The sequence below is a fragment of the Bos indicus x Bos taurus genome, chromosome 19 (assembly GCF_003369695.1).
Source record: "Bos indicus x Bos taurus breed Angus x Brahman F1 hybrid chromosome 19, Bos_hybrid_MaternalHap_v2.0, whole genome shotgun sequence".
Taxonomy (NCBI): Eukaryota; Metazoa; Chordata; class Mammalia; order Artiodactyla; family Bovidae; genus Bos; species Bos indicus x Bos taurus.
Window position 1 is genome coordinate 60876933 of NC_040094.1, and position 20267 is coordinate 60897199.

The window sequence follows — 20267 nt, forward strand, 5'->3', positions numbered from 1 at the left end:
TTAGGAGTCAGGCCTTAAAAACTAAGACCCTGGCCTTCAAGCTGCATATGGTCAAGTAGAGGAAGTTGGTGAGAGAAGAAGAATTAATGTATTGTAACAGGTATATGGTTTTCCCTGGTGGCTCAGTGGTTAGGAATCCACTTGCCAACGCAGGAGATGCAGGTTTGATCCCTGGGTCAGGAAGATCCTCTGGAGAAGAAAATGGCAACATACTCCAGTATTCTTGCCCTGAAAACGCCATGGACTGAGGAGCCTGGTGGGCTACAGTCCGTGGAGTTGCAAAAAGTCAGAAGCAACTGAGCACCCATGCCCAACAGAGGCATATATATGAGAAGCGAGAAAAGTGAGCAGAAGCTTTGAAATCTTTCCTTTCAAATAGTCATGTTCTTAAGCAAGCTTCAAAGTTGTCACGTCTCCCAAGCAGGCCACTCTCAGAAAAGTTTGCAGTTGTTTAGTCCCGCAGGTGTGTCCAACTCTTTCTGCGATCCTATGGACGGTATAACCTGCCAGGCTGCTCTGTCCACGGACTCTTCCAGACAAGAAGACTGGGTTGGATTGCCATTTCCTCCTCCAGGGCATCTTCCCAACCCAGGAATTGAACCTGCGTCTCCTGTATCTCCTGCACTTGCAGGTGGATTCCAAAGCTTGTAGGTGCAGATGACATTTGCAGAGCAACTCACTGACTCTCCAGAACTGGTGGCCCTGCCTAGAACCAGTGTGGGGTGCAGTTTTCCATTTTGCAGGAAAAGATTAATCAATATGCAGGAGATGAAGATGAGTTTTCTCTAGGAAGATATTATACTTTGCTTTCTCATTTTTCCAGAGTAAGTTTCCATGAGGTGGGTGTGTTTGGGTTTAGCAGGGAAGAACGCCACAGTGGTGTGTTGTTTTAGTGGTTGTGGGATGACCTAAAGTAAAAACCATAAGTTCAAAGTGTCTGGCTGTTTATGGGACACCCACCTCCAGAGAACTGGCATTTGAGTGTGAGATTACTCATCCGTATTGACTCTTTGGATAAACACTCTCTTGTTAAGTGTAACACGGACTATACATTTCCTGACAAAATGGTCCTCAAGCTTAAACAGAATATCTGGACCAGAGTTTATTTTTTAAGATATATTTAGAAAGAGACAAGTCACTTCGATACATTATTTTCTGAAGCTGACCATGGTTTGGGGGCAAAGCGATGGACCAGAGACTTGATACTGCATCTTCAATGAGAGGAGGGCTCACAAAGATTGCAGGTATTTTCCATGGTATTACTTCGTCCATATCTTTGTAGTGCCAATCAGCCAGCTGTTTCTGGGTCAATTTGTTAAACTGTGCATTTATTCTTAATACCAACCCAGGCTATCCCCTGATTCCAATTTATCTGTGACACATGTATCCACTTCATTGTCAGGGGCAAATGAGTAAGTGACAAAGGAAGGTATGATTTTAAGAATAAATCCAGAGGAAAAAGCCATGCAAGAGACACATACACATAAACTCTAATAAACTCAACAGATGACGAAAGGAAGAGTTTGGAGGACTATCCTAATATATCTAATGCTTCCTTGGTGGCTTGGTGGTAAAAAATTCACCTGCCGATACAGGGGACTTGGGTTCTACCCCTGGGCCAGGAAGATCCCCTGGAGAAGGAAATGGCAACCCATTCCATTATTCTTGCCTGTGAAATCCCATGGACAGAGGAGCCTGATGGGCTACAGTCCATGGAGGTGCAAAGAGTCCAACACGACTGACCCGCTGTTCCTCATGAACCCTTTTATCCCATGACCTAGTATGGAACTCTCCACTGCAGGGTTCAACTTTATACTGCAACTATCTCATTAAAACCAAAGAAAACAATAAGAAGCAAGCAAACCAAAACCATGAAATTTACTCCTATTACACCCTTTGCCTCTGGGATATACTTTCTCAAGCAAGATAGTCACCCTTTAACGAAGAAGAGACTCTGAAGAGGGGTCAAGATACAAAGAAGACCACTGTGCCTTGGGCTAACCCTCCTGAAGCTGCCAGACCAGCGCAGAGCATCTCTGGAGCAAGAAGTGCTTCCTGCGATCTCTGGTGCCCCGGAAGTGCTTCTGAGCCGTGGGCAGCAGCCGGGAGCCGCCCCGGGGTGGGCGGCAGCCGAGGGAAGAGTAGCTGCTCAGGTGGGGCCGCTGGGCTGCCAGCATGACACAGACCAACCACAATCTCCAGGCAGTCCTTCATAACATTTATTACTTTGTGTACTCTCTATGGGATTATTCATATTTGCCCAGAAACTGAAAAGCCAGAAATGACTAAAAGGTGGCGCATGAATCCTCTATTTCAAAAAGCTATGAGCCGGTTTGTTCCACAACCATTTCATCGACTTCACTTTTCCTCCCGTGTGTTCCTGACACAGAATCAACAGCACGGTCCTGGATGAGGCAACCTAGCCTCCGGCGTGCCCTGCTTCCCAATATGGAGAAGCTTATAAACCTTCCTGTTAGCCCTGGGTCCCTAATTCTGGGTTTCTAGCTGAATTCACAAGTCTTAGTAAAATTCAGTGTTCTAGAATTTTCCAAAGTCCTCGCTCCTCACTCCAACAAACTGAAATGTGAATATTCCACTTCTGTTTATTTTCACAGCTTTTCCTCTGCTGATGGATTGCTCCCATTGCTTTAATTTGTGAAAGGACTTCTGTCAGTTTGGGGTATTAATATCTGTTTCCTTATTAACATTTCTTGGGGAAAAGCAGCCTAATTATCCTGTTGGTTAGAAGTTTAAAGATTGGGCTTGGTGAAGTTTTGGAGTAGCAGGGGCGTTTGGGGATAAGGAGGAAACATGAACTCTTAGGTGATATTTGATTACACTGAATCCATGGATCTCTGTTCCACTGAAATCCGTGTCTCTCCCTTCCCTCTCTTTCTTTCTGTCTCCGTTTCTCAAAGTAACTTCTAAAGTCAATAATTTATTTTTATAGCCATACTTCCGAATCTAGAGAGTCCGGCACTTCCATATTGTAGAATGTTCTCCAGTGAACTTTATTGTGTAATTTAAAATAATAATTTTAAAATTAATACTATATGTAGAAGAAGTAGCGCAATAATCATAAATGTATCTTCATTAGCTATTTTCTCGTGTGTGTGTGTGTGTGTGTGTGTACATGCTCAGTTGTGTTTGATTCTTTGTGACACAGTGAACTGTAGCCCACCAGAATCCTCTGTCCCTGAGATTTTCCAGGCAAGAATACTGAGAAGCCCACCAGGGAAGCCCATTTTTTTTTTTTAGTTTAGTTTATTTAAGCACATAACACTGATCAACAAGCAAGTTTCTTTCGTGGCAATATACCTGTACACACAAAGAACATAACAGCCAATTTTATTTCCAGGCGACTAAGATGACCTGATTGTGGCTCCTGGAAATAGATAGATAGATAGAGACATGACATAAGCACAGCTTATATGAATTGCCACTTCACTGCACGTGGGCATTTCTCAGTCTAGACCTGCTCCTGTGACATGTATCATAGCTGCTGCTGCTGCTGCTGCTAAGTTGCTTCAGTCGTGTCTGACTCTGTGAGACCCCATAGACGGCAGCCCACCAGGCTGCCCCGTCCCTGGGATTCTCCAGGCAAGAACACTGGAGTGAGTTGCCATTTCCTTCTCCAATGCGTGAAAGTGAAACGTGAAAGTGAAGTCACTCAGTTGTGTCTGACTCCTAGCGACCCCATGGACTGCAGCCCACCAGGCTCCTCCATCCATGGGATTTTCCAGGCAAGAGTACTGGAGTGGGTTGCCATTGCCTTCTCTGCATTTATCATAGAGAAAACATAAATGAAATAATATGCATATATATATATATATATCAGATCAGATCAGTCGCTCAGTCGTGTCCAACTCCTTGCGACCCCATGAATCACAGCACACCAGGCCTCCCTGTCCATCACCAACCCCCGGAGTTCACTGAGACTCACGTCATCGAGTCAGTGATGCCATCCAGCCATCTCATCCTCTGTCGTCCCCTTCTCCTCCTGCCCCCAATCCCTCCCAGCATCAGGGTCTTTTCCAATGAATCAACTCTTCGCATGAGGTGGCCAAAGTACTGGAGTTTCAGCTTTAGCATCATTCCTTCCAAAGAAATCCCAGGGCTGATCTCCTTCAGAATGGACTGGTTGGACCTCCTTGCAGTCCAAGGGACTCTCAAGAGTCTTCTCCAACACCACAGTTCAAAAGCATCAATTCTTCGGCACTCAACCTTCTTCACAGTCCAACTCTCACATCCATACATGAACTGAGAGATGGGCTTCTTATTCCTTCTAGATTTTTTTTAAATTCAGTTATCTCTAGAACCTATAGGATTATTTTACATCCAAGAATACTGTTGTTATTCTAACCCTATAGAACATAATACTGCTACTGCTGCTGCCAAGTTGCTCAGTCGTGTCCGACTCTGTGCGACCCCATAGATGGCAGCCCACCAGGCTCCCCCGTCCCTGGGACTCTCCAGGCAAGAACACTGGGGTGGGGTGCCATTTCCTTCTCCAATGCATGAAAGTGAAAGGTGAAAGTGAAGTCGCTCAGTCGTGTCCGACTCTTAGCAACCCATGGACTGCAGCCCACCAGGCTCCTCCATCCATGGGATTTTCCAGGCAAGAGTACTGGAGTGGGGTGCCATTGCCTTCTCCGAGAACATAATACAAGTAGAACTCAAATTACAACATTTTATTTATCCTAACCTTGTTATTGTTAGTAGTGATTGTTGTTTACTGTTATTTGGAAATTCAGTTTGACTCTGAGTATATCTAATTTGCATTGCTTTACACCAAGTGTTTCCCCTTTGCCATCAAAGGGAAAGTTTTGATCACTTGCTCTCTAAATTTAGATGTGTAAAATAGTTTGGAAGAAAATATCTTTTAAAGCTTCAGAGAAACCACTTCGTATCTATAATCACAGATTTTTCCCTGAGTTTGAAATGAAACAGTACGGATCTAAATGTATACCTGAAAATGCAAAAATTATTACTAGAAAAACCTATTATATATCTCTCTCTTAGTATAGCAGTTGGCTAAAAAATAAACATTTCTTTATTCAGTAACTTATTTTAAATCTGCTAAAAAAAGGAACTTGGGTTTAGAGCAAGCTTTTGGTTTATTAAACAAACTCACACCTGGCCACAAAGTTCTTTGTATCTAGTTAAGTATATTCCCCCAAAAAAGATGAAAAGTAAGTGAGGGAAACCTTAATACAACCTAAACGAAATGTTAAATTTTCAATGGTGAAAAAGTATATACTTTTCTATGACAGACCCATTGATTTAGTTTGGTTAGTGGAGACGTGAGGACACCGTTCAGGGAAGGGTCAACGCTGGCATTTTGTTGCTCATTCTGCCAGTGAAACGTCACATTCCTGCCTGGCGACACAGAGTCCCAGCCCTGGACATGCATAGAGGTTCTAAAACCTGTGAGAGAACGCAGTCTTTACACTGAAATACTGAAGGTTTGTGGACTGATGGATTTGCAGGAGCAAGAGGGAAGAACAAAGAGGAGGAAGGGAAGAGAGGGGAGGGAGAGGAAGAGAGAGCAAGAGAAATGTTCTTGGAGAAGAATGGAGGCAAGAGGGAGGGACAGAGTAGGGAAAGAAGGAAAAGGGCCTCAGTTCTTCTGAATCATTTAAAAACACAAAGTCTGCTGTAGGCACAGGAGAAGTGGTTTGCAAAATTTAAATGACAATATAGTTTGTTTCTCTTCCAAAGAGGTGGATTTGGCCACAGACCTGGGGCTGACCCCTGAGGAAGAAAATCATTACCTTTATGTGGAGCTTTCTTGCAGAACAGTGCTTCCCATGTTGTAAGACCCAAATGGGTTGCTTGAAAACCTTAAGTTGCACGTTTTTCTTTAGTAAGAAGAGACCTAAGACTGTGCATTTTGGAAAAGCTCCCAGAGGGTCCTTGTCCCCCTGGCCCATGGATCACACTTTGGTAGCAAGGCTTAGGAAACCAAAAATACCTCCTATAGAAGACGTAGAGGGGCTTCCCAACTGGCACAGCAGTAAAGAACCTGCTGCCAATGCAGGAGACACAAGAGATGAGGGTTCGGTTCCTGAGTCTGGAAGATCCCTGGAATAGGAAATGACTGCCCATTCCAATATTCTTGCCTGGAAAATCCTACAGACAGAGGAGCTTGGCGGGCTACAGTCCATGGGGTCACGAAGAGTCAGACACGACTGAGCTAGAGCACGATAGAGGATGTATGGAAACACTGATCTTCACTAAAAAGCAGATTTCCTCTCCCCTCATGGTGGATTTCTGCCTAGTCAAGTAGTTAGCCATGTCTGCTCTTCACTGACAGACTTTTCCTGACAACCACTCGTATCCTAAGAAACAAGATTGAGAAACCCACAACTTGAACCCTAAGATGTGGATCTCATCACAGTGACCCATCTCTCAGCTCAGACAGCCTTCATCTCCACATTCTTCTAGAATCTGGCTTAAAAAGTGAGTGCAGACTCAATGTCAGTTTATCCACACACAGCATCAGAAGAGCCAGAGTAGATCCATGCTTTTTCATGGCTATGGGTGCAAAAAGACACCTACTCAGTTAAACACTGCATACACTTTTTTTCCCCAATTATATTTAAAATACATGCTTATTCCCAGGCGGCCAGTGCAGGAGACTCAAGAGATGCTGGTTCGATCCGTGAGTCAGGAAGACCTTGGAGAAGGAAATGGCACTCCAGTGCAATATTCTTGCCTGAAAAATTCTATGGACAAGAGGAGCCTGGTGGGCTACAGTCCATGGGGCTGCAAAAGAGTGTGACTTGATGAGCAACCGAACATGTTTATGGACAATACAATTTTAATAAGACAAACTGCCACATGGGGTCATCAGTCAGTGGCAAGAGCAATTTCTCTATAAAACATATCATGTGTGCCTGCTCGGGCATGTTTGACCCTTTGTGACCTGATGGGCTGTAGCCCACCAGCCTCCTCTCATCTGTGGAGCTTTTCAGGCAAGAATACTGGAGTGGGTTGCCATTTCCCTCTCCAGGGGAGCTTCCAGACCCGGGGGTCAAACACACATCTCCTGTGTCTCCTGTATTGGGAGGTGGATTCTTTACCACTGAGCCATTCGGGAAGCCAAACCTACACTTAAATCTACATGCCAAAATTTTGACTTCAGAAAAGTAGACACTTTTCTCAATTTGCCCAGGAGAAGATGATAATTATGGAGAGGAAGATGATAATTCTGGAGAGGGTAACTAAAGAGGACCCACCCTCCCCTCCTGTTTCTCCCCCTCTCTAAAGGGTCTATATGCTGCCCCTCCAATCTGTGTTGCTTTTAGCCTAGGCATTTATTCCTATTATGAGTTAGAAAGCCAGATAAGGACATAGTATCACCAAAGGCACCTTCTCCATGAATGATCAAAGTCCTTAGCTGTCTCCTCCCCATTTTGTCATGACTCTCCTCCTCTCTGAACTGCAGCAGTCTCCAGGTCAAGGTTTTCAGTCTTGCTCTGAAGCGCACCCCTGCCCTCCGTAGCAGTACTGAATCGCCCTGGCGGCCGACTCTCTCCCCATGCCAAACAACGGCTACACGTGGCCTGCACGGTGTCTGCCTCTCGCTGCCCTGGCGCAGGAGAAATCTGATGGAATTCTGTGGGAAGGTAGTGGAGGGAGGAGAAAGGCTGATTAAGCCATCGCTTAGGTTGATTTAGTAGCCAGCAGCTTAAACTGATGCTTTATCAACTCTCAAGTTCAAACCCTGGCTGGAAACTGAGTTATTCATCAAGAAGGATTAGAAAATGCAACGGGTCCATAAATTTCTCGGACTGATTCTTGTTATCTCCAGAGATTTTTCCTGTCACTTAAAAATGATGTCTGGGGTACAATTTGCATCTAAAATGGCCTTGGAAAGAGGCATAAGGCCAGCGTTTCAGACTAATGAATCCTCAGGTTACAGAGAAATGCTCCCAGCCAAATAAAGCAAACCACATTCCGCCATATTGCCATCGGACCTGGCCCAGATCAGTGGCAACATTGCTGGTGGATTCCAGCTCCTTTATTCCAGGAGAAGCGCTGACACTTCATTGCAAGTGACCAGCCCGCGTTGAGCGCGGTGCTGTATTTTCACGGGTTGAATTACCAAGTGGTCTAGTTCATCCAAACATGTTAGAGATACTCATTCTCCAGCTAGAAGGCTGCAATGTCTATTCTTGTGGAGAAGAAGTGTTTTTCCTCCGTATTTTCTGTCTTACGTGGTGTGTAACGCTTTTTAAGCATTTCGGACAAAGGTCTGATAATGCAGAGTTCAATGAACTCAGCCAGTTTGACATCTCAGGGTCCCGAATCTCCCCTTTGTTGTTGTCCAGCCACTACGTCATGTCTGGCTCTTTGGGAGCCCATGGGCTGCAGCATTCCACGCTTCCCTGTCCTTCGCTGTCTCCCGGAGTTTGCTCAAATTCATATTCTTTCAGTCGGTGATGCCATCCAACCATCTCATCCCCTGCCAACCCCTTCTCCTTTTGCCTTCAATCTGTCTTGTATCAGAGTCTTTTCCAGTGAGTCAGCTGCAAGTAACTGACCGAGGAATAATAATGAGTTCTAGCCATGACTGAAGGTTTATACATGCATTCATTCGGCAGGTCTATGGTTTGAAGGTGGTCTGGCTTTGGGACTCTTACTAAAATATTCTCAGTGCAGGTGGCCAAACTACTGGAGCTTCAGCATCAGTCCTTCCAATGAGTATTCAGGGTTTAAAATATAGTATGAGTGTAATAAAGCAGAATTCTTGAGTTGAGCATGAGGGAAGTTTCTAGTTGATGCAGCCTGAAGCCATTGGTCTAAAGAGAAGCTTGACAATTTTAGGGCTCAAGGCTGTGCTCAAAGGTCAGAAAAGGTTAATCTGAGAAAGCAGACTGTGATATTAGGACCCACCCAGAGCAAGCTTCAAAGTCATTCTGAACTGTTGTAGGAACATGCCTGACAACATTTTCACCTTTATTGGAAGAAAGAAGAATTCTAGTGATGAAAGTGTAGGCCAGATAAGAAAGGAGAGTTAAAATTTCAGCGTTTCCTTAAATTTCAAAGTGTAAACAGCCACTTGGGTTACCTGCCTTCCTGTTATTCTAAGATAAGACGAAGCTTTAGAGTGAAGGGATAACCGCAGTGTAGGACCGAAAATGTAAGATTCTGAAACTGTGCTCGCCGTTTAGTTTATTCTAATTCCTTTGGAAACAAAGGCCTTTTCCTGATCTGTAAAATCTAACCTTCCCATGTTTTGTTTTTTTTAATATAAATTTATTTATTTTAATTGGAGGCTAATTACTTTACAATATTGTATTGGGTTTTAGTACCTGCATTTTAAAAGAGCAGATGCTCAAAGCTCCTCCCAAATTCCAACTTTCCCCGCTCTGACACTGCCCTCACCAAAGCACATTCGGCTGAAATCTCACACCTTCTAGGTTTTCTTACTTCACCTCAATTAGTCAGAGCTGCGAAGCCTCTCTTCCATGGCCCCCCAACACTGTGTACACATTTCTGTTATATTTTTTAATCCCTTTGTACCACAGATATTTGTTTTACATCTGTGCTTCCCATGGGAGCCACATTAGGCGTCTTTCAGTCCGTAAGTTCTTTGTTCATTCACCAGGGATTTTTTTCAGGCCTTTTACACCTTAGGTCTGGGAAATCAAGGTAACGAAAATACGATAAGGGCTTCCCTGGTGGCTCACCGAGTGAAGAATCTGCCTGCAATGCAGGAGAAACAAGTTTAATCCCTGAGTCAGGAAGACTCCCTAGAGAAGGAAATGGCTACCCACTCCAGTATTATTGCCTGGAGAATCCCATGGACAGAGGAGCCTAATGGTCTACGGTCAATGGAGTTGAGAAGCGTCGAACGTGGGCTGAGTGATTAACACTTGCAAAATCTTATCAACAAAGTACAACCATACCTGCTAAATTATGACCATTTATTAATGGTTTCTTGAATGAATAAAGGAAGGAAAAATGAGTGAATGCGTCACTAGCCCCAAGAGCTGTGTGGAGAGCTGTTTCCCAGCTGGGGCAGTAGAACCCATCATAAGAATTACAAATGCTTCTGAAATGATACTGCATACATGAAGAATACATTACTAAGGGGCCTCCACGTCCGAGTCATAGTCTCATCCTTCACTACTTTCTTTCTTGCTTCTTTTTTCTTTTTCATTGTCCCCATCACCTGTCACATTTGTGTTGGCCCCGTGCTAATACTTGCCTCGTGTTATCAACAAACATCCACAGAGGACTACCTATTTGTTCAGTTAGGGTTTTTCAAATCCAATGTATTGATGTCATTGTCCCTCTTCTACTCTGATATGGAAAGGAAGTGTCTGGTTACCGCTGTAAATTCCGTTGGGTATTTGATCACTAACACACAACACTGCACATTTTCTCTCTGACCATTTCTCTGCTCTAAAGCAGATCATTAAATTGCTCCCAGGCAGAAAGACCATGGACCAAAACAGCAGGGCACTTTTGTAATAAGACCTTGTAAATTGAAAGCCCTGGCTATCTCTCCCACTGTGAGAACCCGCTGAGACTGGTTCCTTTTAACATGGCATTAATAAGCGCTGCAGACCCAGTTAATTAAAGACAGTATATCTAGGCAGATAGGCATGGCAACTCTTAAAAACCAGTTCTCATTTTTCAGATGATTTTACTCTATGGAAGCTGACTTAGGTTAAATTGCCCAGTTCTTCCAAAACTCCGTTTTCATGTTATGCATGGAACCATGGACCTGAGATGGTCCACATTCCTGATTGCAGCCTGTGCTGGAATTTGTAACATGTTTTGTGCCACAAAGTCAGATGCCAGGGCCATCTAGCTGTGATTAACCAAGTCCATTTGTTAAATCCCTGCTGGTTAAAGGAAAGGCTTATAATTGCAATATCATGGCCCTACAGTTACAAACCGGGGGCCTGCTGGGAAGCCCAGACCCCAATGCGGAGGTGTCATTAAAGCCTCTGAGTCCGTGGAGGTAGTTAATCACTCAATTAGACTCTCATTATCATCTGCCCGCATCAAAAAGACTTCCCGCAGTCCAGGAGGGGTTGTAACCCGTCCCTGACAGGTGACCCCTCCTCAGACACAATGGCTAGAATGGGCCTCGGAGGACACGCCAGCACGACAGGGCCCGTATCTGAGCCCACGCAGACGCCCGGGGGCTCAGACAGGAGATCAAAGGCCGGGAAACAGCTGATCCCAGACTGGCTGGTGTCAGCCTGGTGTTTCCTCTGTCAAAGGCAGACGGAGAGCCAGCTTATTGATTGCCGGCCTCCCTCCGTATTGGGCCAGGAATAAAAGGCCTGGCCTGCAGGCGGGGCGGGGGGAAGTTCAGGAGGAATGTTCGGCTTGGGAGCCCACAGCATCCCAGAGGTGAGAAGCCTGCTAGCCCTTCTTCCTTCGGAAAAGGCCTGCTTGAGGAAACTGAGGCTGATTTTCATCTTTTCTACCACATGGTACTAGCACCAGCAGTGGGCAGTTTCAGGCAGCGTTGTTTAAATATTTTTCAAATTCAGAGCTAGTCTTCTTGGGGTGACACTGTTCCCTGGGGACCCAGAAACCATCTGAGGATTCCATGGGCCAAGCAACAGAACACACAAATTTGTATCATTGTTTTTTTAATTCCGCATATAAGCAGTATCATATATTTTTCTTTCTCTGTCTGACTTACTTTTTAGCTTTGTCATTTCTAGAACATCATATAAATGGAAATATAGTGTGTAACCTTTACAGACTGGGTTTCTTCACGTAGCAATTGGCATTTAAGTCATTTCTGTCTTTCCGTGGTTTGATAGCGCCTTCTTTTTCTTTACTGAATAGTGTTCCCTTATATGGATATGGCTCAGATGGTAAGGAATCTATGCAGGAGGCCCGGGTTCAGTCCCTGGGTGGGGAAGATCCCCTGGAGGAGAGCATGGCTACCCGCTCCAGTATTCTTGCCTGGAGAGTTCCATGGACAGAGGAGCCTGGTGGGCTACAGTCCGTGGGGTCACACAGAGTCGGACACAACTTAGCAACTAACGCTTTCCTTACACTACGCTGTATGGAGGTACTGCTCAATGCAGACGTCTACTGCACCCACACTTGCTGTCTATCGATACAAGCTTTAAGTCAGTTGGGCAATTACAGAGGCGCGTGATTTCTGCACCGTAGGTTAAGGTTTTGTTTAGTTTTATAAGAAATTGCCAGATTATAATCCCAAGTGGTGTATCGTTTTGTATCTCAATGAGCATGAGAACTTCTATTGTTCTTTATCCTTGCCAGCATTAGTATTACCAGAATGTGCTTGTTGTTGTTGTTGAATTCTAACCACTCTCATTGGTGTGTATTGGGCCCAGGGGGCTCAGACGGTAAAGAATCCGCCTGCTAATACAAGAGACTCGGGTTCGAACCCTGGGTTTGAAAGATCCCCTGGAGAGAGAAATGGCAACCCACTCCACTCTTCTTGCCTAGGAAATCCCATAGACAGAGGAGCCTGGTGGGCTACAGTCTATGGGGTTGCAAAAGAGTTGGACATGATTTAGCAACAATAACAATATGAGGGCAGTGTATCCTGTATTTTAATTTGCATTTCTGTTACGACAGATGATGCTGAGTGTATTTTCATAGCTCTTTTCCAACTGTATATCTCTTTAGTAAGGTGTCTGTTCAGATTTTAAAATTTTTAAAACTGGATTGTTTTAAACTGGATTGTTTTCTTATTGTTGAGGTTAAGAGTTCTTTACACATTTTGCATACACATTTTTAATCAAATATGTACTTTACAAATATAAGCTTGTCTTTAGTTTATCTTCATTCTCTTCACAGTGTAATTCACAAACCAGAAGTTTTTAATTTGGGGGAAGTACAAAATACCATTTTTTTCTTCCTTGAACAGACCTGTTTTAATTGGATGCTAAGAATTATAAAGAATATGAAGCTGCGAAGGGATTTTTTTCTCCCATAAAACTTCAGTTTTCAGTGGGAACAAATAAAAATTAGACATATGCTATAGATTCTTTTAGTGACATCTGAATTGATTGTAACCAAATTGATTTATTTGAATTGTGGCATTTCAACTATTCTACAGAAATCGTTTGCAGTCACTCATTCACTTGTTCAGTTTATAGCTATCCCTGATCTGGTCCTCCCTGTTTATTCCCCTTTCAAAGGCCTCCTTTGAAAAAATCTTTAAAAGCTTTTAATGTACCTTTCTACCCATTTAGTCAAAACCAAAAAGAAATTCACTATATTGCAAGGCGGGGAGACCTATATACTACAAGCAACGCACCTAACACATACCCCAGAAGCTAACAAGGGGCTGTTAAATGTGTCATCGTCAACGACAGTAGCTCTTTGCTGCTGTTCAGTTGCTCAGTCGTGTCAGACTCTGCGACCCCATGGGCTACAGCACACCAGGCTTCCCTGTCCTTCACTATCTCCCAGTTTGCTCAAACTTGCATCCATTGAGTAGGTGATGCCGTCCAACCATCTCATCCTCTGTTGCTCCCTTCTCCTCCTGCCCTCAATCTTTACCAGCATCAGGGTCTAACTAACAAGCAAATCATAACAATGGAGTAAACCTCCTGACTGTCGATGTATTTCTTTGGTCCTAGGAGCCGGCGGTCCAAATAACCTGCATGAAGAACCACTAGTATCGTATGTGAAGGTGTAACAGCAGGACAGAGTGGGTGAGGGCGAAGGTTTCAGATCTAGGCTTGGCCCACGTCCTGTCTCCTCTGTGGAGCTGGGTGACGGTGGGCAAACTCATCTTAGTGCACCACACCTTCCTTATCTGTCAAATGAGTGATAATGGCATTATCCCCCTTATAGGACTATCAGATTAAATTGGTTAATGCCTGTGCAATCCTTCAAAGAATGGGTATCTGAATGAATAGTACAAAGTTCTTTTTCTTTAATGTATTCTTTAATTGGAGGAAAATTGCTTTACAATGCTGTGTTGGTGGACGCAGTGGGGGAAGGAGAGAGTCACAGAAATGGATAAGGTGGCATCAACATAAATGAACAGTGCGTGCGTGCTAAGTCGCTGAAGTCCTGTCTGAGTCTTTGCGACCCCATGGACTTTAGCCCGTCAGACTCCTCTGTCCGTGGGAATCTCCAGGCAAGACTACTGGGTGGGTTGTCATGCCCTCCTCCAGGGGATCTTCCTGACCCAGGGATCAAACCCACGTCTCTTGCTATTCTTGCATTGCCAGGCGGGTTTTTGACCACTGTGCCACCTGGGAAGCCTAACCCTTTCCTACAATTCCTGCCTAGCTGTGGCGTTCTAAAAGCACACAGAGCACCTTCGTCTTCTGCCAGCAGCTTATGGCATCAGAACAGATGGAGCCTTTACCTGCAGAAGTCTTCAGATGCTCCTGCACTCGAGTCTGCTACTAACATCTCTTTCCTCCCTCCCCCCAACCATAAGACATAGGTGGTGGATGCGGTGATCGTGGGAATGCAGCGGGAACTCGGGGTGTGTTTGGAGCCAGGACTCCCCGCCAGAGTGGACAGGCGAGCCAGGCGGGGCAGCTGCGGGGCCCTGATGTCTGACGGATGGCCTGTTGCTGCCATGCATCACCGGGGCCCGGCTGCCCTGGCGGCACGTCGCAGCCGTACATCATCAGAGCGGTGCCCGGCTGGAGCTGCAGCCTGGAAACCAACTGCCCCATAAATTTTTATACAGCCAAGGAAGATAGCTGTCATTTTCTTTTCTTCTAAATTAAAGATGGACCCTTGGGAGAGGAGGGACAGAGGAGCCTTTCATATGACCCAGGGGCTTTCCAAGGACCCCAGAGGCATTGAGGTCCCCACAAACAGGCATTACTGCCATCAGCGCTGCCCAGGGAGGGCGGGAAATCCAGGGACCTCAGCTGGACTTGACCAGACTGTCCCAGCGTCTGGCCCGGCACAGTCTGCCCTCTGCGGTAGAGATGTCCTGCACTAATCTATGGAAAACGGTCTGAAGCAGTGGCCTGTTTGGATATTCATCATTCAGCTGTCATCAGCTGAGCGTGCATTGACATTTACTGGAATTTGTTAAGCGTGCTTGGCAGTCTGTATCTCAGTGGAGGTGGGTGTTGCTAGTCCAGTGAACAAATTTAACAAGTTTTTTTTTTTTTTAAGTTAACATAATTTCCATACTAGATTTCGGGATGCCACAGTGAACAAAGCATTCTAATAGCTTGCATTCTAGTTGGGTTTAAGGGGAAATACTAAAACCTAACACAAAATGAATAAGATAATTCCCATGTTGATATGTACTATTAAGAAGAAGGAGGAGTGAAAAATCAGGATGGTGAGATATAGATAAGACATCCATTTATCTGAGGTGTCAGGAAGGGCTTCACCCAGGAGATTTCTTAGGATCTGAGAGCTCAAAGATGAAAAGTCCAGGAAATCTCAGAGAATAGAATGCCCTGAGCAGAGAAATAGTGACCGGAAGTCCTGAGACAGTAATAAGTATGTCCACATTGAGACAGAAGGAAAGCGGGGTAACATATGCTACAATGGGAATATGGGAAGAATTGAGATCGCAGAGGTCAGGTTGGTAGGCAAATTTCAGATCATCCAGGGACTTGTAATCCATGCTGAGATGTTTGGACAATCTTGTTGCCAACAATTAGAAAGTTCCAAGCTGGGGAAGGGGTGATAAAGCTCTCAGTTTGGAAAGAATCCATCACTCTCCCTCACCCTAGAGAGGATGGTGATCACTGCATAGGAGAAAAGACCAGGTAACAGGAGGGACCAGTGAGAAAGTTACCAGGGTCGTTCAGGCTGCTTTGACCTCGCAATTTTAGTGCTGTGATGGTAAGGAGTGTTTGGATGTATAAAGTACTTTGAAGGCCTAGAGTTGACATGACTTCCTAGAGGAGGAGATGGTTTGCACAAAGAAGAACTCAGAACCAGGAAAATTCTTATGTCCTATTTCTAAATGACATAGTATAACTGACATTGTTTTCTGAAAAGTATAAAACTTTGGAATAAGAGCATGTGGGAAAATCAAAACTGTTGTTCCTTGGCCATGTTCATTGGACATAACAGTTCGGTATTCCGGTGTAGCTCTCAAGTAGGCAATCTGAAAAAATACTTCTTGAGCTCAGGAGGCAGGTGTAGCAATGAAAATTGGATACTCTTTAGAGTTCAGGCCATAGGAAGTGATAATCCACTCCAGTATTCTTGCCTGGAAAATCCCTTGGACAGAGGAGCCTTGTGGGCTACAGTCCATGGGGTAGCAAAGAGTTGGACATAACTTAGCAATTAACAACAACAAGTATTTAAAACCAAGACGGTAGTGGAATCTCCTAAGAAATAGGTAAAGCTGAAAAAGAAGGGAAATTTGAAGACAGGGTTGTCGGGCTTTCTAATATTTTGAGGTCAGAAAGTGAAAGTCCTCAGCTGTGTCTGACTCTGCGACCCCATAGACCATTGCCCGCCAGGCTCCTCTATCCATGGAATTCTCCAGGCAAGAATACTGGAGTGGGTAGCCATGCCCTCCTCTGGGGGATCTTCCTAACCCAGGGATCAAACCCTGTCTTCTGCATTGCGGGTGGATTCCTTACCATCTGAGCCACCAGGGAAGCTCAGGAACACTAGAGTGGGTAGCCTATCCCTTCTCCAGGGGATCTTCCTGACCCAGGAATCATACTGAGATCTCCTGCATTGCAGTCAGATTCTTTACCAGCTGAGCTACCAGGGAAGCCCAAATAAGAGAGAAGGAACAAGCAGAAAGAGGAAGAAAAGGTGATAAGAAAAAGTTGAAAATAAAACTAGGTGAGTGCTGCATTTTGAAAATCTAGAGAACAAGAATTTCAGGAAAGAGAGTGGGTTTGCTGTGTCCACTGATGCTGAAAGGTGGTTTAAAATGAAAACCAAGAATTTAGGCATCATCCTTCAGAAGACTGATGTTGTTATAACATTAGTATGAGAAACACTTGTTCAGCGATGGGGATGGAGGTTCCAGGTGGAATGATCTAAAACAGAATAGTAGCTGAGAAAGTAGGGATGCAGACGGTAGATGGAGAAATGAAACAGGAACTACAGGTGAGATTAAGGTACATTTGAGCACTAGTGGGAATGAATCATTAAACTGATCAAGCAGGTAAAGCAACAGAGAAAGGAAGAAATTTCAGGAGTCACAGGAGAACTGTTGTTATTTAGTCACTAAGTCATAGCCAACTCTTTTTCAACTCCATGGACTATAGGCCACCAGGCTCCTCTGTCCATGGGATTTCCCAGACAGGAATACTGAAGTGGGTACCACTTCCATCTCCGGGGGATCTTCCCAACCCAGGGATCAAACCCGAGTCTCCTGCATCAGCAGGTGGGTTCTTTACCACTTAGACACCAGGGAAGCCCCAGGGGAGAATGGACTCAGAGTATATAAATGGCCTTAAAAAAAGAATAAGGACAATTTGTGTATTTTAAAGGGAGATGAATCACATGTGGTGTGGATGGCGGTAGACTGGCAGATGTGGTTGTAGTTGTTAATGGATGCTCAAAGAGAGCAGCGTTGGAAATTAACATGTTAGAAATGGTGCAGCTCCTGATAATGACAAAGCCTTTGGTCTGCCTTGGAAACAATCCCTTGTCAGATGAGTGAAGAGACACTGAAGAACCGATAGACTGTTGGTTATCCATCTGTATGGATAGCAACGTTGTGAAGAATGATAATAGGTGCAAAAATCAGTAAAAGTGATTTCTGGGAATTCTTGGTTGTCCAGTGGTTAGCGCTCCTCATTCTCATTGCCGAGGGCCCAGGTTCAATCCCTGGTCGGGGAACTAAGATCGCATGAGCTGCATGGAGCAGTCAAAAAAGAAAAAGATAGTGATCCAGATACAAACACCCACTTGGCTGTTCTCCTAGATTCATTGTGACCCACACCCAAACCCCTGCATGACTCTTTAGGGGTTTCTGGTCAACCCCACACCTGACTAGGAGCCAGAAAATACCTCAAAGTGGGAAGTAGGAACAGGGTATCCAATGGTCCTCCACCTGGCATATCAGAGCTGGATGCTGCTTACAAGCTATTCCAAAGGGTGGAGACCCCGAAGCCCAGAACCAGGGTAGTACTACAGTATATAAAGTGAGATCACAGTATAGTGTTACGAGGGTTATTTCTTTTGCGATTCATTTTTATGAAAATGGTACTGTGCATGCTTTTTTTTTAATTTTTAAAATACAATTACTTGAATACTTTTGATTTGTGTTCTTTTGTTTTTCTCCTGACCAGTTGAACTAAAAATATCTGAGAAACAATTCTTTCTTGCTGAGGAACATCTGCTTGTTTTTCCTTCTGAGGAGGGTAAATATCTGTATTTCCAATATATAGTGTATGCCCTTTCCCTGCATAATCGCTTCTATTAAATGATGTTGTTGAATTACTAAGTCGTGTCTGACTCTTTGTGACCCCATGGACTATAGCATTCTAAGCTCCTCTGTCCTCCACTATCTCCTGGAGTTTTTTCAAATTCATGTCCAATAAGTCAGTAGTGCTATCCAATCATCTCATCCTCTGCCACCCCCTTCTCCTTTTGCCTTCAATCTTTCTCAGCATCAGGGTCTTTTTCAATGAGCCCGCTCTTTGCATCAGGTGGCCAAAGTATAATCTATGTAAAAAATTCATAATAACAATAGACTCAGAGTTGTTAAATAATTTATTTAAATGACATGATACAGGACTAAGATAAAAGCTATAGGATCCTGAAATATGGGTGAGTCTGTTGCCTGCTTTAAAGGAATGTCTCGCTTCCGGGGGGTATAGGAGACACTGATTTAAAAGAGGGAGAGACAGAGAAGGAGAAAGACAGACAAAGAGAAATACAGAAAGAGACAAAGAGTGAAATCAGGATGCAATCTCAGACAAATATGTCCGCGTATTGGAAGAAATCCCTATGCTTTTCCAGACATTTCTTGGCTAATATGAAAAATGTGGATACATCCAGCTAACTGAATGGAAAATACTCTTTGGGGCTGTAAAGTTGTTTTTTTTTCCCCCCCTGAGGCTGTACCTGTGTGGTTTCATTGAAGAGTTTCTTGAGCAGACGTTGTCGGAAACTCAGGGAGAGGGCGCCAAGAGTTTCTTAGAAATGTATTTCATGGTACATTATCAGGGGACAGCGTTTATTCCGGATGTACTTCCACGGGAGTACTGAGGTGCTTTGGGGTAATCTTGCTTTTTTCCCCCAACATATAACGTTAGTGATCCTAAATTAATTACACACCGAAAATTAACATGCTCCCTCACGGAAATATCTTAGTGTTTCTCTTCTCCTTTTCAAAATTCTGGGGGACTTGGCTCTGAACAAATTGCACTCCCACATATCAAAGGATCCAGTGTGTGTTAATTCTGTTACTCACTCAAAGCACAATTTTTTTCCTCTTTCCCTTCTCTGTTTGATCTCTCCTAAAGCAACACTGCGAATAGAAAATGCACCAGATTCAATAATCTACAAAATGAATTACTCGGCAAGTGATGCACTAGCATTCAGAGAACCAAGCTAGTACCTGAGGGGACAAGACCCCACTTCCAAGAAGACAACTGAAGTGTCAGAGTCGTCTTCCCTGGGGGAGGCTCCCTCCACCGCAGAATGGGAAGTAGGAGTGTCTCGTCTTCTTTGCCCTTTGAATGCACTCGTGTCCGCTCTGAGGGGAGGGACAGTCTTGAATTAGCCCCCATTGACCGTTCATGACCAGTCAACAGTGATTCGCACTAATGGGTTATAAATAGGAGAGGGCAGAAGATGCTGGAGTGAATCTAGACAGAGGATACTCCTCGGACTGTTTGCATTTCGTCTCTGGAGGGTCTTTTTTAACCTGACAACAGTGACAGCATAGGTAGGATGTCTCAGATCTTCATTTATAATTCATACCGTGAAGCTGTTTTAAAAAAATTTAACTTTTTTATTTGGCTGCACTGGGGCTTTGTTGCAGCATGTGGGATCTAGTTTCCCGACCAGGGATCAAACCCTGGGCTTCCTGTGTTGGGAATGCGAGTCTAAGTCACTGGACCATAAGGAATGCCCTGTACCGTGAAGTTTAATGAGGAGAAGCCATCTTTCTCATTTCACCTTCGTGCTTAACTCTCATCTCTCCTTATTTCCATGGAAGGAATTATTTATGTCACTTTCAAAACTGAGTGTTCCAAAACACCAACCTGAAGAAAAGCGGTCTTTTGCAAAAAGACTGGCTCCTTCACGATTTCCCTACAAGAGGTACTTACTTTGGCTTTTGAAGATTTTTCTATGTGCAAGTCTGGCCTTAAGTGAATATTCTGTTT